The sequence below is a fragment of the Neofelis nebulosa genome, chromosome 10 (genome assembly GCF_028018385.1).
Source record: "Neofelis nebulosa isolate mNeoNeb1 chromosome 10, mNeoNeb1.pri, whole genome shotgun sequence".
Lineage (NCBI taxonomy): Eukaryota > Metazoa > Chordata > Mammalia > Carnivora > Felidae > Neofelis > Neofelis nebulosa.
This window is the reverse complement of record NC_080791.1, coordinates 88,537,280-88,562,220: the sequence shown is the minus strand read 5'-3', so window position 1 is coordinate 88,562,220 and position 24,941 is coordinate 88,537,280. Positions and strand designations below refer to the sequence as shown.

General features: G+C 41.8%; 1 long non-coding RNA gene across 5 annotated transcripts in view; it reads right to left on the bottom strand.

The window, feature by feature from the left end:
• LOC131487691 (uncharacterized) overlaps positions 1 to 24,941 on the bottom strand; it is a 57,542-nt gene that overhangs the window by 16,543 nt on the left and 16,058 nt on the right. For 2 of the 5 annotated variants that reach the window (XR_009249890.1, XR_009249891.1), the window contains exon 4: positions 9,322 to 9,441. This is a non-coding gene — a long non-coding RNA (uncharacterized LOC131487691). Of the gene's footprint in view, positions 1 to 6,151; positions 6,359 to 9,321; positions 9,442 to 24,941 lie in introns of those variants that run through there. The other 3 variants (XR_009249889.1, XR_009249887.1, XR_009249888.1) reach the window with 3 other exon arrangements.

The following is a 24,941-nucleotide window of genomic DNA, read 5'->3' as shown; positions in this document are numbered from 1 at the left end:
GCCGTCCACTTCATCAGAGTCACAAATAGAAATATATTTCTCTTCCCTGGCCTAGAGTCTCCCAGCCAAGGAAACTTCCAAAACCGTGGATGGGAAGGCAATCCCAAACTGTTTGGAATAGCATGACTGTTTGGTTATTAGATAAGTGTATTTTAACCCCAAGAATATTTAGAATTAAGTATAGAACTGGTAAAGTATTTGAAGTCATTAGAATATTTGTATTAAAGAGCAATTCCCCCTAGCTAGTGTTTTAGGAGCACATAATCTCATTCTACAGAATCACATACTCCATACTCTAGTCATTTTGAGACACGAGCAACATCCCAGTTGAAGAATTAGTATGAAGAGATAAACATATATTCTTAGGTGTCAGTACTCATTTTCAGAATATTAGAGGTAGATACCACATGGTCTATAGACAAAGATTAAAAATGGAAGGGTATGAGGTGCCACTCTATTTGGAATTCCTTAAAGAGATTAATTCCCAAGTCAATATCTAGAATTAAAGAGCTCAGGGTGCTTCCAATGAAATGTCAACCTCAGACCTTTGAATTTCTTAAACATTTAAAATCTGAACCACTCCTGGAGGGGGTGGGGCATATTTCCCAAAAGCCCAGCCAACGAGGTTCATGGGAAAAACACAAGCCCCCAGAAAAAGAGCCTAAGGCAAATTTTTATTGTAATTACCCTTACTTTTGGCACCACTGGGCACAACCCTAGCCTTCCTTTGTCCTGATTTTGGAAAGGAGAAAGTCCTTCCTCAAGAGCTTTCTTGAGATCTCATGCCAGTGGGGATCCGGCCCTTCTCAGGAGCCCTCTTCCCTCCCTTGGGAAGCAGAGGCACAGAGCTGGATGGCAGACTTCCTGAAGAAGAGCATTCCAGGAACCCCTGCCTGATCAGGTTTGGGCATTTGCCCCAGATTTACATAAGCAGATGAGTTTACTTCTTACCACATCTGCCCTTTTTCACACCTGAAAGGACACAGACCATAAAGGCCATATGGTCTTGCATAAGGCCATAAAGGGCCACACTTCATAGGTTCTAGCACTACCCATAGTCCTCAGGGGCTGATAGGCAGGTTCTTTGACATGAGAACCAAATAGCCACTGGCAAAGAAATGGCCCTGCACTGAACAGGGGCCGGTTCGTCTCCTGGACCTGTGTGTGGGCAAGCGGAGCAGCAGGCTCTACAGAGAGATGGAGACACAGAGCACAAGAGGAGGGCAGAGCAGCACAACAGATCAACAGGGCAGAGAGGCCAGGAAGGGAGACAGCAAAACAAGTTAGTCAACATATTTGTCAGATGGGTAAATTCTTAGGAAAGACAAATGCAAACACTGATGATGTAGTTCCAGTAGGGAATGCAAAAGGGCTTCTGCTGCTGGTCATATTCACCACTCTCAATGTGACCGTCCCTGTAACCGTCATCATACTGTCACCATCATCATCAATGCAAATAAAACCGAGTGAGAGACGATACGTACGCTGTGTTTTTGATCATCAGTATGACCATCCCCGTAAGTGTCATCACCCACACCACCATCAGCACACCGAACACTGAAATAAGTGCCAGTAAGTGTGTGCCAGGCACTCTGTAAAAAGAGGAAGCCAAACCTTGGTCCAGCCCTCTAGGACTGCATTATCATCGTCATCATTATTAGCTAAAATGTATTGAATGCTTACCACACACTGGGCACTGGGCAAGGATTAAACCTTACGATACCCTATAAGGCATGAATGCCTTCGTAATAGAAATGAGAGGACAGATTTAGAGGAGCTAAGTTATGTGTACAAAATCACACAGCTAAGGAGCAGCAGCACCAGGATTCAAACCCAGGCAGTCCTGCTTGACAACTGATACCTCGCTATGATGTATATTGCCTCGCACTGCCTTCTCCAGTTGTCTTCAAATTGGGGCACGCACAAGAATATCCACTGAGGGCAGGAAGAAAATATTAGACCTGCTGTACCTATTAGACCTGCTGATAACCTATTTATCAGTTAATTCTTTAGTTTCTATTTTATATGTGGTTTACAATATACTTCACTTACCACCATAATAGAGTATACAGACCATTTCTAAATAAATAATTCATACTATGGATACACGCTTAATTCTTTACTGATAGAAGTATGCAGTCAAAAATGCTTGGAGACATCTAGACAAAGCTAACATGACTAACCCACAGTCACGTAAATGGAAAAGTAAATCAGTTGGACCTGAGCTTACCTCTGGCGAGATACATTCAACATATATAATTCTGAACCATGTGAATAATTGTGTTCTGCAGAATAAAGCCTTGATTTCAACAAGTGACTAAAAAATTACAACATATCCTTCTGAATGACTTCTCTTTAATTGTATCTATTCCCATTCCTATTCCTAATACGTCTGTCCTAGTAACAATTAATGTGGATGAGTTTAATCAATTTTTAATTAAAGAGAGAGAGAGTATCATCCTTTTCTAAATCCTCTCTGAAAATGTTCCACATGTTTCTCCACTTAAAAAGTAGAGATAGACTTTTCAAGGGAATATTTCTCTTCTAGAGCTACATAGTACAAAACTTAGGTGTGAAATGACAGGATGTCTAAGATATGCTCCAAAGGAATCTGGAGTCAGCGAGTGGATGGAGATCAGAAGAGGCAGAATTGGCCAAAGGCTGATCAACATGGAGCCTTGGAGGTAGCTATCTAGGGTATGTTGAGTTATTCCACTTCCGCATGCTTTGGTTCCATAATAAAGATTTAAAAATAGTTAAAATGTAAAAAAGAAAATCACAACCTTATATTTTTTGTACTGAGCACTGTCATAACTCAAGTCTCAGCTGAGAAAGGAGAAGAACGATCAAATATGGATTTCACAGAAATTATCTCAAGCCCTTTCCTGTCTTCATAAAATCATGACTTTGTCTAGGAAATGTGCGTCCACTGTTTGCTATTATGTTCGAATCAGCCTCACACAAGAAATAACAGGAATGACAGAAAAAAAGAGAATCTAATTTAAAAACAATCATTGCATTAGCTGTGCAGGGAAAAACTCAGAAAAGAAACAGATGTCACGGATCATTGCAGTGATGTCCCTTGAAAACACTCTTTGGCTGATGTTGCTGGTGTGGGCAGCAGTTGTAGGCCTTCACACACACAGGTAGCTCTCAAGGCTGAGACCATTGATTTAGATCTGATTGGAATCTGGGTGGGCGTCGCTCAGAGGGGCACGCTGCAGGTTAAAGGACCCTGCACAACATCTCAAGGGAAGCACAGTGAGATGCAAACCAGCGTTCCCACTGGGACAAGAAAAACCAGCAAATGCTAACTGCTCTGCCATTGGAATTAAACCACAGGGCAGTTCACCTGCATTTTCATCAAATAATGCAGAGAAGGCCAGAAATGGCAGTGTTCCCCATGGCCCGTAGCTACTGAGAAAGCAGAAAAAATAATTTCCTGGGCAACACCCACCTGTTGGCCATACCACCGCTCCAAGAAACCAGAGCCATCTCTGCCAAGAGGAGTCGGGCAAGAGTCCTTCCAGAGTTCAGCCTCCGAGTTCTCTTCAATCCTTTGTGTTCTGAGTAAGAATTTCCACACTGAGAGCTCAATTCCAATTATACCCGAGATAGTATCAGAATGATAGGTAAAAATAGGCCCAGCTTTCTGGCCAGGCAGCCAAAGCACACAGTGCCACAGGGAGAAAGCAGACTGATTGGGATCTTTCGCGGTTGTGACGTCTTCTCAGAGGGCAGCTGAGGGCAGCGAGAGCAGTGTCATCCGATTGTGCTACCGAGAAAGCACTGGGGAGAAGCACAGGAGTGCCCATTGCAACACGGGCTTTCCTGGGAAGGGAGAGGGTGGGTCCACCTCTCTGTGACACTTGGGACAGAACCAAAGAGAGGTTTGGATGACCCACGCTGACGTGAGAAAACTAAAGTGGATGAGTCCAGCCAGTGGACCTGCACAGTGGCAGAATCACAAAACACAGAGATGGGAAAGATTTAAAAGGTCACTAGTGCCCATCCCACCAGCTGGAGGAGCCAAAGGTGGTCTAGGGTGGGAGAAGGCTCTAGACTCTCCATAACCTCCATCAGCACACCTCCAGGCTGCCCCCGAAAAAGCACACGTTGAAAGGGAAAACAGGGCTTGTTTCACATGTTCTGCTTCCCCCCTAATGAAGATATCAGCATGTCTAGCCCTCTCCCACAGAGGAATTTTGGAACTATCCTTGCTCCTCCCACCACCACAGTCAATGCTTGAATCAACCCTACAAGCGGTCACCGTCCTAAGAGACTAGGACCTCACAGCCCCAGAGGAAGCCCACCCAGCTGTCAATGACATCATCTGAAATTTTTTTCCTAGCCATTCGGTAATGTAGATCACGAGCCTGAAAATGTTCTCATTCCCTTCAAGCCAGTCATTAAGTTCTTGAATCTGCCCTAAAGACCGTGAGCCTCAATATGACAAAAGCTCTACACAAAACTGTTTTCAACACATTCTTTAAAATAGCAAGCAGTTGAAACTATGGAAGAATAATAATGAATGATATATCCACTCAATGTGATAATGCCCAGCCTTTGCGGGTATGTTCATATAGAGCAATACAAAAAGATGTTTATAATATCTTGTAAGATGTTTAAAATGTTAAGAAATCAGGATGCTGAATTGCATATTCATTAGGCTAGGTTCACATTTTTTAAGAAAATCCATTTATAAAAATGACTAGAAATGGTCCCATTTATATGAGGCATCTAGAATAGTCAGGTTCCTAGAGACAGAAAATAGAATGGTGTTTATCAGGGACTGGGGAAGAGGAAAATAGGGAGTTATTAGTTAATGGGTAGAGAGCTTCATTTTGGCAAGGTGTAGAATTTAGTGATTTCATCACCTACGTGTAACACCCAGTGCTTTTCACAAGTGCCCTTGTTAATATCCATCACCCATTCAACAAATCCTATTCTATCTTTTTTTTAAGTTTATTTATTTATTTGGTCGGGGGCGGGTGGGGGGAGTGTGCACGTGTGGGGGAGTGGCAGAGAGAGAGGGAGAGAGGGACAAAGACAGAATCCCAAGCATGCTCAACACTGTCAGAGCACAGCCCTACACGGGGCTCAAACTCGTGAGCCATGAGATCATGACCTGAGCCGAAATCAAGAGTCAGACGCTCAACTGACTGAGCCACCCAGATGCCTCAACAAACCCTCTTTTAAAAATAAATTTCAACATGCAATTGAATACAAATATTTGTAATGTCTTTCTACAGGTTTTTTAGGGCAATAATAATCCACTTTCCTCACTTAGGTTAAATACTGCACCTTGCCTGATTATTCCGCCCATTTTACAGAGGAGGAAACTGAGGCCAACAGAGGCTAGGTGACCTGCCAGGATCCGTGTTTTGGCAGGGACAGTGTGGATGATTTTAACCATTGCAACCTCAGGCTATTTGTGCTGGAATGGCCAACACAGATCATCACAACTACACATTTTGCCCTCAGACATAAGCGCTCCAAGACTTCGAGAAAGAGCTCATCCGTTAAATGAAATTCTAACCAGCCTCTACCTTCATTAACTTTACGGTTTTTATGAGAAAAAAAAAATGGCTTAAAAAAAAAGTCTTGGATTTAATACCAACAAAGACAATCTCTTAATAGATCCCGTAGCCAGCCAACAAACTTCAGCAAAATTTCCCCACTCTCTGCTTCTCAGGATTAGGACCCTGAGGTTTTGAAACTCTGAATCATTAAGGAGTCAGTTATGTTCAAGAGGTGGGACACCCTAAGGTAGGAAATTTAGCCTCATCTGTGTTGGAACAGTTTTTTACAACGAGGGCTATTAGTGATTTAATATACTGATATCACTCATTTAGCTCATAGAATATTGAGCTACCTGGGGCACCTCCCACATTCTGGTTGTTTTTCACTTGAAATAAGGCAGCAGAGTGTCCAGGGAATGTGTATCAAAGGATCTGAATGCTTCAATGGTAAAGGTGAATTTCATACTTGCTGATGCTCTAGGCGTCACTTCGCCTTGTCTCCCTTCAGTGCAGGCCGGAAATAATAAAAAAAAAAAAAAATCAAGCAGTTCATGTCAAGCTCAAGAAATATTCATAAGCCTTTTCCTAAATTCACTGAAACAAAGGAAATCAATTCTCGTATCCAGTACCTAGTAATTAAGGAACAACGCCTCATTAGTAATAAAGAGAATATGGAGTAAGGAGAGGTCTCAGTCAGGACTCCTGCCGAGCCCAGAGAACCAGCTTGTTTGGAGGAAGGGACCAGTGAGTCAGTCAGCTTTGGCATACACCGAAGGTCATCGATTCAGAGGACATTCTGTGAGTCAACACCAAATTGTGTTCGGACTTTCCAGGTTCTGCGAAAGACACAACAATAAGATGAGATACCTCAGGAAAAAGCTACCATAAAGAACTCACAGCAAAAGGTCTCTAAACAGGCACAGGGAAGGGACTTCATCTCAAAGGCCAACTATGATGGATGGAGCCTGCATGGAATGCTGATTTGAGAAGGGTCTGAAGACAATACATTTCATATATTAAAAAAAAAAAAAAATGAGAAGGGTCTGAAGCTAACATCCCAGTGGCCAGGAGAAGGTGTGGGGAGAAGACAGATGACAGCAAATGTGCCAGACGTTTGTCACCCCTGGCCCAAACCATCACGAAAATCACTTTTGCAGAACTTACGCTGTCTAGGCAACACCCGTCTTAGGTAAAACGGAGAGGGAGGTGAAATTTGTTTTTAGGACACCGAGCTTCCCTCTGCCTTTCCCCTTTTCCCAGTCTCCGGCACCAAATAACCTTCTGTCCTCTATTACTTTAGCCTCTCCATTTCTCCAGGGAGCTAATGAAAAACTGTCAAGTCTCAAGGGTTGCTGCACCAAAGCAGCAGCCATTAGATCTCTGGCGGCCCAGTTCAGGTCTCAGAAGGTTGGCTCAGAAGGCACACACTGGTACACCTGCAGGTGGGAGAAGGGACACCCAGCAGAAGAGGAGGGGATGACAACCAGAGGCCATCTTTCTTCCTTCAAGACAGAAGCTTGGACAAAAGGCAGAAGAACGTAGACGTGGCTGTCCTCCTTTCATGACTGGGGTAGCACAGAGTCTGGTCCAAAGGCAAGACTCATGCTGTTCGCTGAAAACTAGATCCAACCCTAGCAGAATGAGCTCATCAGAGGAGAGCACCTTCTCCGTTCTCGCTGCACGTGCTCACTTTATTCAGGAAACCTGTCCAAGGGCACCTGTCCTACTCCATTCTCAACCAGAGGAGTTTGGAGCCTACCCTTACAAACCTGGACCTACTTCTCTGCCAGTATAACTAGGAGATTTCATAAACGATAAATACATGCAAGAATCAATAGCTGCCTCTGGCCTTGCACGACAGCAAGGTCTACCCAGGGATGGACCTTTCTACATAAGTCCCCAGCTGATAAAAATAAAAAGGCCAGTCCCCCCACCCTTACTATGAAGGCAGCTGATGTTATCAAACCTTCCTATAGCTAAGTCAGCCTTCCCCAAGAGATCCTCTGTTACCACTGAGCTGGTTCCAGTCTATCCAGTCAGGACACAGTACTGCTACTGGGCCAACCAACCCAGCTCTGCCTCTATGAGCCTGTCTACACCTTCATCTCTACACCCACCAGGGAGAGAATGGCACATACGTGGCACAGGTGAATTGCAAGGTCTTTAGGTATAAATTGTGACTCAGTCCTTTGGGGCTGAAAAACTCAGCAAGTTACTGAGCCCTCTGTGTCTCAAACTGTAATAGGAGAATTTCGCCCACCTTATTGGTATTCGATTACATCTGCTAGAATGAGAGCACCGCAGACAGGGGCCGCCAGGCTGCTCAATACACAAAGTAGCCCAGGCATCATACGGTGCCCCCTAGAGTGATGTGTTGTTAATTGCATGTGGTGGCCCTGCCGCTGGGACCAGGGTTTTGTCTGTCCTAACCTTTGGTCTGCCCTAAGTGCCTAGGGTAGTGCCTGACTTACGTAGAAACTCAATAAATACATGCTGGGTGAGTGAATTAGACCTTCGTCAGGACTTCAATCGATAACTTCCATACTGGCTTTGGATTAAACACTTAAGAAGTAGTAACAGTGATTATTGTTATTGATGATGTGGCTAAGTGTAATAGGAAAAACTTTCCCTTGAGCCTGGCTTTTATAAATTCATGGGGCACTGGATTTGAATGTCGAGTGATACCCTCCTGACAAAAGTAACTTTTCTCACATCCTACCACCCAGGGGCTTTGCCCTTCTCTCTTGCTTGGCCTGGCCTGGCTTCTTTCTGCCCGCAGCCCGACTTTGATCCCAGTCTGCCCCCAAGGCCGCTGCAGGACAACAGGACTGCCATCCAGCTACCACGGGGGGCGGCTGTCTCATCTTTGTGTGACAGTCGTGACTTTCTCTTCTCTGCCTCTTCTTGGCTCCTTCACTTGGCACTGGGGCTGCTATTCAGTAGCTCAGTCCTACTCAAAGGCCACAGCTCCTTCTTGGAAATGGCACAGACTTGAAAACAAGGGACCCAAACACCTCTGCCAACAGGGACATTGCATAACGACAGCACCACGTTCCAGGTGAAGAGAACCTGGTTGCAGAGGGGAGACAGGATCTCTTCGCCACACTTGGGGAGGCTGTGTGAGTGTTTAAGCCACTTCTCATTCTAAGGGGCAGATTTGTTTTTGAAAATCAGACCACCCTGGCTCCAGCCTGAATGTTCTTCTCTTTCCTCATCATCACCGCACCCATAGGGACAATCTCCTTTAGGGGGACAATAGGTGGCTGTCAACTTCATATAATACAAACAATGTCAGGAAGGAACCCACCCAAGAAATATGACCTCCCCAAATGCCTGGGATTCCACTCTTAGTGATTCACTCTTTTGGTTCAGTACCGCCCACTCTCTGGCTGTCCTGAGAAATACACATTCTCCTGGGAGGTATTATGCATTAAGTTCCTAACACCTGGAGTGAATAACTTCACCAGACATTTTATTTTCTCCTGATAGGAGAGATACATGGGTGCTTGGCCCACAGGGCTGAGGTGGGTCTCAGAGAGCCAGAGAGCAGGGGAGACTTCACAGTCAAGCTTCCTAAGTGTCACCAGGTTTCTAAGAGCTAGGCCTGACTGTCCCCTCCAATGGTAGCTGGCCCTGGAGCTGTTGATTTCCACGAGTTAATCACCTAAGGATTCAAAGAGGCAATATACATAAAGGGCCAACTCCGTATGCCACGTGACATCAATGACAAATGTGAGTCTGCTCTACTCCTCCCATGAATAGAGAGACATTTGTCTTGGGGGAGAGTGCTGGTTCATACCTGCTCCTCATCTTCTGGGAAAGACAAGCCAAAGAAATCAGGTATCTCCTCTACTCCCTGTTACAGCATGGGGACTCCTCTGCCCAACAGCCCACTTGGTCCATGGTTTCTTTACCACTGCTGTGGGAGAGAAAGAAAGAGAGGGTCAGCCCATGTTTGAGCAACTGCTGGGGGGAGGGGTGTCCTGGTTTCTTGGCTGCGAGAGTTTGAGGAGCCTCTTGCTTGGGGTTGATTCTGCTCTGCTCCCCAGCTCTGCAAATTCTCTTCTGTGGACCAGGCTCTACTATGGGCCTCAAGAAGTTGACCTCTATGGACTCCATTCCCAGCCTCCTTTACCCTCTGCCTTCTAGTGATGCTCAGCTGGTGGGAGATGTCAGGAGGAGATTGGGAGGCAAGAGAAGAGAGGGATGAGCAATTAATTGCCCTCACTCCCTTACTACTGGGCCAGGACTGTCTCGGTAGCTGTGTCCCCTGAGCCATGATCATGGATCCCACGAGACAGCCCATCTCCCATGGCTCCAGCGTTCACTGGGTTCATCTGCTGAGGGCTAGGAAGGACTTCTCACTCTTGCTGGTCCCTGGGGACACTGCCATGTCTTAATGACCATCACCCCTTTGCTTCCCATCCACCAGGTTTGTTGAACAGACCAAATGGGATTCTACATTTGGTTTTATCCCCAATCCTTGCTGAGGATCTTCTGATTCTCTGCTACGTGCCTAAAATGCATTTTCTTATTTAATCCTCACACCAGAGATGTAGAAATGTCATGTAACTTGCTCAAGATCACACAGTTGTATTTGAAACGTGCCCAGGAGTGCCAGTATTATTTAAAGTCAATTTTGAGGGGTGCTGAGGTGGCTCATAGGCTAAGCAACCAAATCTTGATTTCGGCCCAGGTCATGATCTTACAGTTCATGAGTTTGAGCCCCATATGGGGCTCTTGCTAACAGTGCAGAGCCTGCTTGGTATTCTCTCTCTCTCTCTCTCTCTCTCTCTCTCTCTCTACCTCTCCCCTGCTTGTACTATATCTCTAAAATAAATAAACAAACAAATATTTTTAAAAAATAAAAAAAATAAAGTCAACACTCAGACTCTGTCCAGAAGTTCTGGACTTGGGAGTCAAGTATTCCATTTCAGCCTCATTCTGCTCACCACAGTCTAGTTGGATAGATATTTCTGAATTTATCTTCTAAAAGCAGGTTCAGTTCAAAGAGACATTTATGACCTTACTGGATGCAGTTGTGGAAGGCTGCCCCAGAGGCCAAAATAAGTCAGGCCCTTGGCAAAGATGTGATGTGGAGAATCTGCTTAAAGCCCCCTTCTCCTCGTCCTTGGGGTCCCTTGCTTACTCCCTTCCAGCCACCTGCTCTCCATCCTCAAGCCCCTCTTGCTGATCTATGGAATCCACTGACAGCAGTCTACTTTTCTCATGCCTCAGTGCATGCCTCCTGTCCATTTCCCACACCCTGCTCCCTGCTCACTGAGAGTGTTCCAGTGCAATCCAAGATGACAAATTGCCTTAACTTATTTAAATATGCATATCTTTAAGGGAGTACACAAAAAGTAATGTCAATGGTGGAAGTTTTAAGTGCCAGTTAAGGCCAATGAGAGAGATATTTATGGAGAAGGAAATCTTTTTGCTGATTCCTCAAGGATGCCATACAGATATCTAGATTATAGCTCCTTTAATATGTAAGTCAGGCACATCTGTATTTGAGGAGCCCTGGGATCTTTGTCTTCAGAGGCTTTCACAGAGGGAAAGGGAGACTGACAGCAGGATCAACCCACTTAGAACCCAAGTGCTCCTTTTTTTCCGTGACTGAAAATAAGTATTCACCAAGTATTTTATGTGCTCTCCTAATTTTCTAGCCTGCCTCCCAGCTTAGTTTGCAGCAATGGGGTTAGCTCTGGCTATAGACTGTGGGCATAAGTGACATGTGCCACTCCTGAGCCGAAGCAGCTAATAGCTGATGTGCCCCCTCTACCTTTCCCTTCCCCTGCCTTAATGTCTTGAAAGTCATTTGTTCTAGACGGTGCACCTTTGAGGAAGGTCAACCAGCCTGCAACGGATATTTGGTGGTAAGAAATCCATGTTTATTGTTTTAGATCACTGAAATTTTAGGGTTGTTTATTACGGTAGCATAACAGAGCCTATCCTGACTAATACATCATGTAAGATGAAATCTGAACAAGTGTTCATGCTGAATAGGACTGTTGGCATTAATTTCCCATTCCCTGTAACTCGAGAGCTAGAAAGGAAAAATCGACATTTCCCAGACACTTTGAAGGTATGGTTCTAGAAATAAATTCGTTTCCCCAAATAATGCCCTTGTGTGAAACAGCATTATAGTAGAAACACGAATGCTTAGAGCCATTTCAGCCACTGGACTCCTCATTCCAGAGTTTAGTCACGAGCTTCATGGGTGCCAGAGGCACTTGTGGTGAAAGCAGCCAGGGCAGCAGTTTCCTAATCTCTGGATCACAACTACAAAGGGATCACTTTGAAATAGTGCTCCCCAGTGGAACTCTCTAGATTTCCACTTCTCCAGCTCTTACAACAGTTCTATAAGCTTGTAATTCCCTGGACTGAATTCCTTTCTTCTTGAAATACACGGAGTGGTGGCTATTTCCTTCACTGAACTCTGGATCTATGTTGCTTTAAAAAGTTTGGAAGCCTTTGAAAATAGATAGCATAGCAACAAAGACGATGTAGAGCACTCCAAAGACTCAAAACTGAGAGATGGCAGATTCTCTGAAACCTCAGAAGTTTGGAGGAAAAAATGTGGTAGAAAGAATTGCCACACAGCCATGAGTTCATTTTTAAAATGTAGCATCAATGATTTAATGCAAATCTTTCCCATTACAATTGAAGATGAAAAGGAGGCCCAGTGAATCTAAGTCCCTTCTCCAAGGTGGCACAGGCAGTAAAGGCAGAGCTGTAGTTCAAACTGAGGTCTCCTGAATGTGGATTCTACTAACCATTTTGTAGACTCCATCAAGAAGCCTAACAACAAGCTGCTGGGACTGTCTCATTTGCATATTCCCCCAACTGTCCCAGAGGCGCCCCCAATGTTCTACGCACCCCACCTACACATACCCCCACCCAATGGCTGGCTTCCTATGAAGGAAGCAAGGGCAAGCCTTTGTAGACAGCTAGTGAGCATGCAGAGAAAGCCAGCCCAACTCTGCAGGATTGGGAGAAAGTTGAGATTAAGCACTGCCCTAGGGTAAGCACATGGGAATCTGTCAGTGGTGGCCTGGCTTTGCAGGATTGAGAGAAGGCATACAATTTTAAGAATCCCCCCTACCACCAGGAGGGTGCAAGAAGTGTAAAGCAGGTCAGTCCGTAGAAAAGATCTGAGAAAGGCAAAGAATCCCTAGCAAGGCTGAGACAGAAGGTATTTCTCTCCCAAAGCCAGTCGGTAAAGACTGGAGGAGGTGACTGCTTCTTCAAATGTGAAGACGGTATATGTAAGATTTCAAGGAACATGAAAAACCAAGGCAATATAACACTACTAAAGGGACACAATAATTTTCCAGTAACTAACCACAAAGAAATGGAGATCCATGAATTGTTCAATAAATAATCCAAAGTTGTTATTTTAAGAAAGCTCAGCGAGCTACAAGAAAACACAGGACAATTCAATTGAAACCAAGAAAACAATGTACAAGTAAAACAAAAACTTTAACAGAGAGATACAAATCATAAAAGAGAACCAAGCAGAAATTCTGAATCTGAAAAATACAATGAATGAAATGAAAAATGCAATGGAAAGCATCACCAGCAGACTTGATCAAGCAGAAGAAAGAATCTGTGCAAAGACAGGTCATTTTCAATTATCCATTTAGAGGAGAACAAATACAAAAGAATGAAAAAAAGTGAAGAAAGCCTATGTGAGTTAATGGGATGCCATCAAGAAAAACAACCCATGCATTATTGGAGTCTCAGATGGAAAAGAAAGAAAAAGGTGGTAACCTTATTTAAAGAAATAATGGCTAAGAAATTTCCAAATCTGAGGAGAAATTTAGATATCCAAGTTCACGGTGCTCATAGGTCCCCCAAAAAATCCAACCCAAAAAGATCTTCTCCAGGACATATTTTAATGTAACCATCTAAAATCAAAGAGTCTTTTTAAAGCAGAAAGAGAGGGAAAAAACTCCTCGCAAACAAAGGAACTCCCATAAAATTATCAGTGGACTCCTTTTTATTTACTTATTTAAATCCAAGTTAGTTAACATATAGTGTAGCAATGGTTTCAGGAGTAGAATTTAGTGATTCATTACTTACATATAACACTCAGGGCTCATCCCAACAAGTGCCCTCCTTAATGCCCATCATCCATTTAGCCCATCCCCCCACCCAACTCACTTCCAGCAACTCTCAGTTTGTTCTCTGTATTTAAGAGGCTCTGTATTTAAAGGGTTTGCCTCCCTCTGTGTTTTTATTTTATTTTTCCTTCCCTTCCCCTATGTCCATCTGTTTTGTTTCTTAAATTCCACATATGAGTGAAATCAGTGGGCTTCTGAGCAGAAATCTTGCAGGTCAGAAGAGAACAGGATGATGTATTCAAAATGCTGAAGGGAAAAAAAAACTTCCAACCAAAAACACATTACCTGGCAAAGTTGTCCTCCAGAAATGAAGGAGAGATAAAGACTCTCCCAAACAAACAAAGCTGAGGTGGTTCGTTGCTGGACCTGCCTTACAAGAAATGCTGCATGTTCTTCAGGCCGACATGAAAGGATGCCAATTAGTAAATGAAAACATAGGAAAGTATAAAGCACATCAGTAAAGGTAAGTGTATAGCCAATTCAGAATACTCTAATACTGTAATCTGGTGATGTGTATATCACTTAACTCTAGTATAAAGGTTAAATGACAAAAACATTAAAAATAACTATGGCTACAATAATTGTGAATGGATAGACAATATAAAAATATGTAAATCGTGATATCAAAAATACAAGGTGAGGGGGAGAGTAAAAGGGTATACTTTTTGTATGCAATCGAAGTTATCAGCCTAAAATAGACCACTATAACTAAAAGACATTTTATGTAAGCCTCCTGATAATCACAAAGCAAAATCTATGAAATACATAAAAGATAAAGAGAAGGGAATCAAAGCACACCACCACTAAAAGCCATCAATTAACAAAGGAAGACACAAAAGAGAAAGAAAGGAAAAAAGGAACCACAAAACAGTCAGAAAACAATCAGATGGAATTAGTAAATCCTTGTCTATCAATAATTACTTTCAATCTACATGGATTAAATTCTCAAATGAAAAGGCATAGAGAGGCCAAATATATATATATATATATATATATATATATATATATATATACACAAGACCCAACTACATGCTGCCTATAAAAGATTTACTTTAGTTTTAAAAGCATATATAGGTGCAAAGTGAAAGGATGAGAAAAAAATATTCTATGAAAAATGGAAAACAAAAGAGAGCAGAGTAGCTATAATTATATTAGACAAACAGATTTTAAGTCAGAAACTGTAACAAGAGACAAAGAAGGTTAGTTTATAATGCTAAAGGGATCAATTCATCAAGAGGATATAACAACTATAAACATATATGCACCCAACATCAGATCACCTGTGTAAGCAAATACTAACAGATTTGAAAAATAGAATAATAGTAGGGGACTTCAATACTTCACTTTCAACAATGGATACATCATCTATGCAAAAAATCAATAAGGAAACATTGGACTTGAACTATATTTTAGAACCAAATGGACTTATCAGACATACACAAAAATTTTTATCCAAAAGCAGCAGAATATGAATTCTTCTCAGGCACACATGGAACATTCTCCAGGATAGATTATATGTTAGGTCACAAACAGGTCTTAACAAATTTAAGGACATTAAAATCATACAGGTATCTTTCCTGACCACAATGATATGAAACTAGAAATTAACAATAGGAGGGAAATTAGAAAATTCCCAAATATGTGGAAATTAAACAACACACTCCTGAACAAAGAATGGGTCACAAAAGAAACGAAAAGGGAAATCAAAAAAATATCCTGAAGCAAATGGAAATTGAAACACAGCATACCAAACCTTACAGGATACAGCAAAACTAGTTTTAATAGGGAAATTTATAGCAATAAATGCCTACATTAAGAAAAAAGATTGATCTCAAATAAACAACCTAACTTTATACCTCAAGGAGCTAGAAAAAGAGCAAACTAAGTCAACAAAAGGAAGGAAATTAAAAAAAAAAAAAGCAGAGGAGAAATCAATGAAATAGACAAGAAACACAATAGAAAATATCAACACAGCTAAGAACTGGTGTTTTAAAAAGATAAACAAAATTGACAAAACTTTAGCTAGACTAAATAATAAAAAAGAGTGAAGACTCTAATAAATAAAATCAGAAATGAAGGAGGAAATGTAACAAGAGATACCATATAAATACAAAGAATCATAAAAGACTACTATGAACAATTATAGGCCAACAAGTTGCATAACTTAAAAGAAGTCCAAGAATTCCTAGAAACATACAACCTACCAAAACTGAATCACAAAGAAATAAAAAATCTAAACAGGCCAATAGTGAGTAAGGATATTGACTCAGTAATCAAAAACCTACCAACAAACAGAAGCCCAGGACTGGATTTAGTGGTGAATTCTACCAAACATTTAAAGAAGAATTAATACCAATCCTTCTCAACCCCTTCTCAAAAACTGAAGAGGAAGGAACACTTTCAAATTCACTTTTTGAGGTCAGCATCACCCTGATACCAAAGCCAGGCACTACAAGAACAAAAAATTATAGTCCAATATCCCCAGTGAATATAGATGCAAAAAATCCTCAACAAAACACTAGCAAACAGAATTCAACGACACATTAAAAGTATCATATAGCACGATCAAGTTGGATTCACCCCTGGGATACAAGGATGATTCAACATCTGCAAATCAATAAATGTAATACACCACATTCACAGAAGGAAGAATAAAAATCATATTATCGTCTCAATAGAAGATGAAAAGGCATTTAACAAAATTCAACATTCTTTCATGAGAAGAATTCTCAAGAAATTAGGTATAGAAGGAAGGTACTTCAGTATACTAAAGGCCACATATGAAAGCCCAACAGCTAACATCGTACTCAACAGTGAAAAGCTGAAAGTTTTTCCTCTAAGATCAGGAACAAGATGAGAATGTCTATTTTTGCCACTCCTGTTCAGTGTAGTACTAGAAATCCTAGGCAGAGCAAGTAAGCAAGAAAAACGAAACAAAACAAAAGCTATCCAATCAGAAAGGAAGCAGTAAAATTGTCTCTGCTTGCAGATGGCATGATCCTACATATAGAAAACCCTAAAGATTCCACCCAAACACTGCTGGAACTAATAAATAATTCCCGTGAAGTTGCAGGATACAAAATTAATATACAAAAATCAGTTGCATTTCTATACACTGACAACAAAGCGTCAGAAAGAGAAATTAGGAAAACAATCCCATTTATAACAGCATCAAAAACAATAAAATACTTAAGAATAAATTTAAGCAAGGAGCTGAAAGATCTGTATGCTGAGAACTGTAAAACACTGATGAAAGAAACTGAGAAATATAGAAATATTCATGAATTGGAAGAATTAATTGTTGAAATGTCCATACCACCCAAAGCAATCTACAGATTCAATGTAATCCCTATCAAAATTCCATTGATGTTTTTCATGGAAATAGAATGAACAATTATAAAATTTATATATATATATATATATATATATATATATATATATATATAAATTTTCCTATATATATATAGGAAATATATATATATATATATATAGGAACATTATTTCAGCCATGAGAAAGAAGGAAATTCTGCCATTTGCAACAACATGGATGAACCTAGAAGACATGCTAAGTAAAATTAGCCAGAGAAAAAACAGTATGATCTCACTTATATATGGAATCTTAACCAAAAAAAAAAAAAAAAAAAAAAAGGGGTGGGGGGCACCCGGGTGGCTCAGTTGGTTAAGTGTCCGACTTCGGCTCAGGTCATGATCTCACAGTTTGTGAGTTCAAGCCCCACATCAGGTTCTGTGCTAACAGCTTGGAGCCTGGAGCCTGCTTTGGATTCTGTGTCTCCCTCTCTCTCTCTCTGCCCCTTCCCCACTCTCACTCTGTCTCTCTCTCAAAAAATAAAAATTAAAAAAAAATTTTTTTTAAGTCAAACTTACAGAAATGGAGCAGAATGATAGTTATCAGAGACTGAGATATTAAGGAGGTGGGAAGAAGCTGGGCAAAGGGTATAAGCCTTCAGTTACGAGATGAATAGTCTCCAGGGATCTAATGTACAACATGGTGACCATAGTTAATAATATTGTGTTGTGTATTTAAAATTTGCTAAGAAAAAAATAATAATAAAATAAAATAAAATTTGCTAAGAGAGTAGAACTTAAGCGTTCTCTCTCTCTCTACACACACACAGGCACACATACACATAAAGAAAAGAAAAAGAAAAAAAGAAAGAAAAAGAAAAAGAGAAAGAAAAAGAAAAAGAACTGTGAAGTGATGGGTGTGTTAGTTAACAGAATTGGGGAAACCACTGCACAAAACAGAAGTTATGTCAAATCATCACGTTTTACGTTCTAAATATATACAATTTTATTTGTCAATTATACCTCCATAAAGCTGGGGGAAAATGATAAATTGAGGCCCCCCTCCCTGAGACTTTGACCAATGTTCCTTCTGTCATACAATGCCAGCTTTCATTCTTGGTAGAGAGGGTTCACCTTCCTGAACCACTGGGGATCCACTTAGTATTACAAAGGACTATGTGTGGACCAGGCTGTTTGGAGCAGGGGACTATCTGCCACATGCTCACAGCATTGAAGATTGTGAAAGACATGCTTGAAATGAAATCTAATGATCGGTATTCAGTTTCATGGCACGGTTTATAAAAATATACCGTCCTCATAAAGAGCAGCCACTGCCAACCTAAAGCCTGTTAAGTGCCTACAGATTGTATTTCAGAGCTAACGACTTGAGTTCCTCACATGTCTCCACTAATGATGCCTCGCATGACCTTGAGCCTCTAGCTGAAGCATCTTGCGCCTCATTTTCTCTGTCTGTAAAGGGAGATAATGACACTAGCTGCTGGATCATGTTGGCAACATGCTTAGAAATCCCCAGATCCAAGGTGGTCTGTCTGGACCAAACAAGGTGGTGATGGTGCTTGCCGTCATTAGTGTTGTTATTATTATTGTCGTTATTTGGGGCTGCCATCTTGCAGCCCAGGAAGTAGACATGACTCCCGTGGCTGATTCAGCGCCAAAGCAGAATAAGGAAGCGTTTCAGCACTGCAGAAGCTATTGACAGGGAGACCACCCATTTCATCGACGTGACACGATGGCACGTTCCTAGGCTGCCATGTGGAGTGAGGTATTCACCTCCCTCAATGTAGGACCGTCCCTAGAGTGCCTCCAAATGGTAAATATTTGTCTTTGGAGGAAGGAGGCCAGGGAAGAAGATCCCATCATTTCTTTGGCTATACGGTTTCTATCATCACACAGCCAACCGAAAAGTCCTGGGATCATAGCCAGGAGGCTTTAGATTTGAGTCTCAGCTCCACCAACTAGAATCTTATGGCCTTGAACATAAGCCATAATTTCTCAAGATCATCATTTCCTGATTGTAAACTAGAATGTTTCACTAAAGTGATTGGCTGGTCTCCTAGTTTTGATTTTTACAGTTACCCCAAAACAAATCACAAGGGATTCTACCCAGGGAAAGTCTTGCCTGGTGTATTTCTCCATAGTCTAATGACAGTATCAGTTACTGCTCTTCCAAAAGGCTGCTGGCCCCTCGCCCACACTTGAGCAGTAACGTTCTAAGTCTGGGACAAGGAAATGTACTGAACTTGTTTTGAAATTTAGCAGCAAACGGGGAACTCAAAATAGAAAGCCAATTCTATGTACCAGTAAACACTTACTGTTGTTTTCAAAGTACGCTCACGCAGGACCATTAGCTGCCTTTATGGGGCCTGTGTACAAAAGGTGCCCCATCTGGGTGGCTGAATTTGAGAAGAAATCTTCTCTGATACATGCTGTTCTATGGACACATGGCTTATAAGCAGACTACACTTTGTAAAAAGACAAAGGCAATGCTATCCCCGGGTAGGTACAGCCCTGTGCCAGAGGCTGAGTCTTGATGAGTGGTACATGAGCTGGATTTCAGCTCCCATGGAGCACTTTGGCCAACACTGGCATTCCATACATGACAGCCTTGTATCTGTTGAGTCCCAAGGGTTCCATAGAGGCCCTTTATGAACCTCAGATGACTGAGAGGAAGCATCCTCCCTCCCCCAGATCTGATTTTTATTTGCTTTACATGATATTGGCCATCTATGAATGTTTTTGTTTGAACAAAATGTGAGTTTTAAAAAACCTCAATAATCACTGTGCACATAGGTAACACAAATAAATAAAAGGAGATTTTGCTTGGGAATATGCAAAGGCTTGAATCTAGAAAACATATTTTCTTAGACCATGGTAGTTTAGAGAAGTAAACTTGGTAAGGATTTTCAGTCAATGTGAACTCAAGACTACAAAAATTCCTCTCCCCGCCCCCGCCCCCCGCACCTGCCCCTTTCTCAAACAGTGTACTTTCTGCCTGGGATCCCTATTCTACCCAATGTAGCATAAGTAATCTAGTTATTTGCAGGTAAACAAAGTCAAAAAGAGTGCTTTTTAATCACCATTTTGGCTCGATGTGCATGTATGTGTATGTATAGGTGTTGTGGGTGCGTGTTATGGGGATGTGACCCTGCATCTAGGCTGAGAAAGAAGTTACTGCACTGTCTGCATCTGTCTTGGTCCCATTCTGACCTCTGGCTTCAAATGTAACTCATCTGATCCTTACTTGTGTCTCATGCTAACAAATTATCTGAGAGGCAACCATGTTCTCATCAGATGCCTGCAAGCATGACCCACCCTTCAACCTCTGCCATGAGGCCCACACATTCAGGCAAGGAGCTCTTGTAGGCCTCTGAGCTTCATTTCTCATTTCCTCTCTCTTCCCGCCCCTCCTGCTTTCTCCCCTTCCCCTCCCCTCCTCCTTATATTTCCTCTCCTCTTTCCTCTTCTTCTGTACCCCAACTTGATGCCACTGGGACACTCAGATATATGACCATCAGCACTCTAAGGCTCTGGGAAAATTGGAAGGCTGTCCCTACACTGTCCCCTCACCAGAGACACCATACCACCATTTCCTTTCTATGGTAGCCTTTCCATGATGAATAGAGAACTGACCTGAAACTTGATGCCTCCCCAGATGACACCCTGGGAAGCCTGAAACAGGTTCTCTTGACTTCAAGGCAGATTCTATCATGCCCCTCCCTGGCCAAGATTCATTTTGTGGGGCGGAGGGATACATGAGATAGGGCCACTCCTACTCCTATCTCACCATCTTACTTCATCTCTACTTTTCTTCTCCCCTAAGAACCAGAGGTCAGTGGTGAGGGAAGGAAATGGCTGATCACATCTACTTCCGGAATCTTCCATCTGAACCCTCAGCAGTTGAACTGCCATCTCAGTTTGGAAGTCCCACCATGCCACGAATGGTAAAAGATCCTCAGGACGTAAGCAAGTGGAATATGGAAGGTGTTATAGGTGCATTGATTTGTCACATATCATCCTGCCACAAGCTAGCACTAGTGGACAGAGAGAAGCAGAGGGGAGACTGAAGGGGTGATGCCTGTTAGTGAATGAGAAAACTTGAGGGGAATGAGAACCAAGCAATGGTCCTACAACTAGAAGCAAGATGGAAAGGATAAGTAAAGATATGCATCAAAAGCTCTTTTTAAAAAATGTGTGTCCCCTACAGCCCAGCAATTCCATTTCTAGGGGGTTAGTTTAAGATAACCAGACAAGTACCCAATGATTATCTACAAAGATGTTCCATGCAGAATTGTTTACAGTGGAAAAAAATTGGAAACAATAGGGATCAGATATGTAAATTACTGTGCTCTTGCAATGGAACCTTATGTAACCATCAAAAAATGATGATCTAAGCTACATTTATTTGAGTAAAAAGATATCAGGGTATCTGGCTAAGTGAAAAAGCAGGTTACTAAGCAAAAAATGCAGTGTGATCACATTTTTATTATATGTGTGTGTGTCTGTGTGTGTATGTATATATATATATATGTATTATATATATATAACTAGTATATATATAATACATATATATAACCTATATATATAACCAGTATATATATATTAATTATATATGTACTATATATATATATTATATATATATATATATATATATACATATTATATATATATATATAATATATATATGATTATATTGGGGCACCTGGCTGCTTCAGTCGGAAGAATATGCAACACTTGATCTTGGGGTCATGAGTTCAAGTCCCATATTGGGTGCAGAGATTATTAACATAATAAACTTTTTTTTTAAATTATGAAAAAGTTTTTGTTTGTGTTCAGAAGACAAGTTGTATGGTTCGGAGAAAACAGAGGAAAACCATTCACACACAAGAGAACTACCAATTCTCAAAACGTATTGACAAGACCAGTGTTCCCACTCAAGGGGACAGCTCTCCTGTGGCCCCGTCCTTCTCAAAGGGAAGGGTTCTACACTGCAAACAACAGAGCCCACTGTGGCCAGTTTCAGCAGAAAGACAGTTTAATAAAGGATGTTGGGACTTGCTCTCTGGGAACAAGGAGTAGATAATACTTCTTTCTCTTCCTTCCACCAAGTACAACTAAAAACCATAGACATTATATATAAAAAAAATCATCAGAAAATTCTCAAAGGTGGGGAGAGGAAGGCAGATGGGTGAGGGACTTCGGACCCAAGGAGTGACATGGAGGTGAGTTTTCTGGGTTTTCTCTTTGTCTCATATATCCCAGACTGGGAGCTGAAGAAACATGTGGCCCAGAAATGCAAATGATCCCAAACATGAAAAAGCCCCAACAAAAGCCTCCTCTCTCTAGCCAGAAAAGGGTATGAAGACAGAAAACTCTCAGACAGTAACCACTGTACTCCATACTAACATCATGGGGAGAAAAGTGCCTCTCCTTACCCAAGCCAGCAAAGACAGAGTGAAGAATCTAGACTCCTCCCTTGTGGAATGTCATGAGGCTCCCCAACCATCTTGCCAGTGTGGTGTCAGAGAAAGCCAAGTACGGAGCTGGAAACTAACCCCCCCACACACACTAAATGGGAACAACACCTATGCCCCCAAGATGTCAGTGGAGCCCTCCTGGGGAGTCTGGACTTCCACCCCTACCTAGAACTATGGAGGTGCTCTGTTCCCTCCCCTCTGGTGTTAGAGAAGGCTTAGGGAAGAGTCAGGACTTTCATCACCACCCAGAGGCAATGAGGCCACCTCTCTTTACTGTAGTGTCCAGTGGAAGACACGTGTGAGCGGTAACAAGGCACTCCTACCCCTCCCAGTCAGAGTGATGTCAGTGAAGGCCTTAACAGAGAACCAGAACTCCCACCTCTGGCCTAGAATGAGGAATCCCTCCCCAAGTCAGGTAACAACAGAGGCCAAGTGAGGAGTATGCATTTCTTTTTTCTTTTTTTAATTAAAAAAAAATTTTTTTTTTTGGTGGGCATCTGGGTGGCTCAGTCGGTAAGCGTCCAACTTCAGCTCAGGTCATGATGTTGCTGTTCCTGAGTTCGAGCCCCGCATAGGGCTCTGCGCTGACAACTCAGAGCCTGGAGCCAGCTTCGGATTCTGTGTCTCCCTCTCTTTCTCTCTGCTTCTCCCCCGCTCATACTCTGTCTCTCTCTCAAAAATAAATAAACATAAATTTTTAAAAATGTTTTAAATGTTTTTATTGATTTTTGAGACAGAGAGAGACAGAGCATGAGCAGGGGAGGGTCAGAGAGAGAGGGAGACAGAGAATCCAAAGCAGGCTCCAGGCTCTGAGCTGTCAGTATAGAGCCCGACGTAGGGCTTGAACCTACGAACCATGAGATCATGACCTGAAGTGAAGTCGGACGCTTAACCAACTGAGCCACCCAGGCACCCCCTTCTTTTTAAATTTTTTTAACGTTTATTTATTTTTGAGAGAGAGAGAGACAGAGCACAAGCAGGGGAGGGCAGAGAGAGAGGGAGGCACAGAATCCGAAGCAGGATCCAGATTCTGAGCTGTCAGCATGGAGCCCAACACAGGGCTCGAACTCACTAACCGCAAGATCATGACCTGAGCCTAGGTCGTATGCTTAACTGACTAAGCCACCCAGGTGTCCCTGAGGAGTCTGTATTTCTAACCTCACCTGGCAGTCACAGGGCAGCACCGACTCCTTCCCCTGCCAGAGCAATGTCAAAAAAAGTCATCTGAAGCAGAAAATGTAAACAAGATTCAGAGTATCAGACATAATAACAAAAATGTCCAGTTTCAATAGAAAATAACTGTTCACACCAAGAACCAAGAAAATTTCAACTTGAATATAAAAGAGACAATCTATAGCGACCAACCTCAAAATGACAGAAACGTTCTCATCATCCAATAAGGATTTTCAAGCAGGTATCATACGAATGCTTCAACGTGCAATTATGGACATGCTTGAAACAATTGAAAAAAAATAGAAAGCTTCATCAAAGAAATAGAACATTTGGTGAATAGAAGATATAAAAGACAACCAAATGGAATTTTAGAACTGAAAAATACAATAACTGAAATAAAAAACTCACTGGGTGGGCTCAACAGTAGAATGGAGGGAGGAAAGAAAAAAAATCAATAAACTTGAAAGTAGATTGATAGAAATAACCCAGTGTGAACAATGGAGAGAAAACAGGCTGGAATGAAAAACTCAACAGAGCCTCGGGGGCCTGTGGAACAACATCTAACATTCACATCATCAGAGTTCCAGAAGGAGAGGTGAAAGAGGGCAGGGCTGGAAAAGCATTCAAAGAAACTAAAGGCTGAAACTTCCCAAATTTGGCAAAAGACATAAGCCTTAGTTTCAAGGAGCTGAGCGGCAAGCCCCAAACAGGATAAGTGAAAAAAAAAATCCATTCCAGGACACATCATGGTCAAACTTCTGAAAACGAAAGGCAAATAAAAATATCTTTAAAGCAGCTGGAGAGAAACAACACCTTATCTATAAAGGAAAAACAATTAAATCATTGTGTATTCCTCATTAGAAACTGTGGAAGAGGGAAGGGAGTAGTACAACATTATTCAAATGCTGAGGAAAACAAAACAAAACAAAACAGCACAACACACACACACACACACACACACACACACACACACACACAAAACAAGCAAATAAATAAAGGAAACCCTGTCAGCTCAGAATCCGGCAGAAATATCCTTCAGAACAACAAATAAGAAATCAAGACATTCTCAGACAAGATTAAATGAGACAGATCGTCAGAGTGGATTTAAAAACACGGTCTCTCGCTTTCAACATAACGATATAGGCAGGTTGAAAGTTAAAAGGATGGGAGAAGATACGTCATGCCAACTTTAATCGAGAGGAAGCAGTTGGCTATATTAATATTTGACAAAGTAAATTTCAGAGCAAAGAAAATGATCAGAGACAGAGAAGGACATTGCATAATGGTTTTAAACCTTCAGTCCACAAGAATCCTGA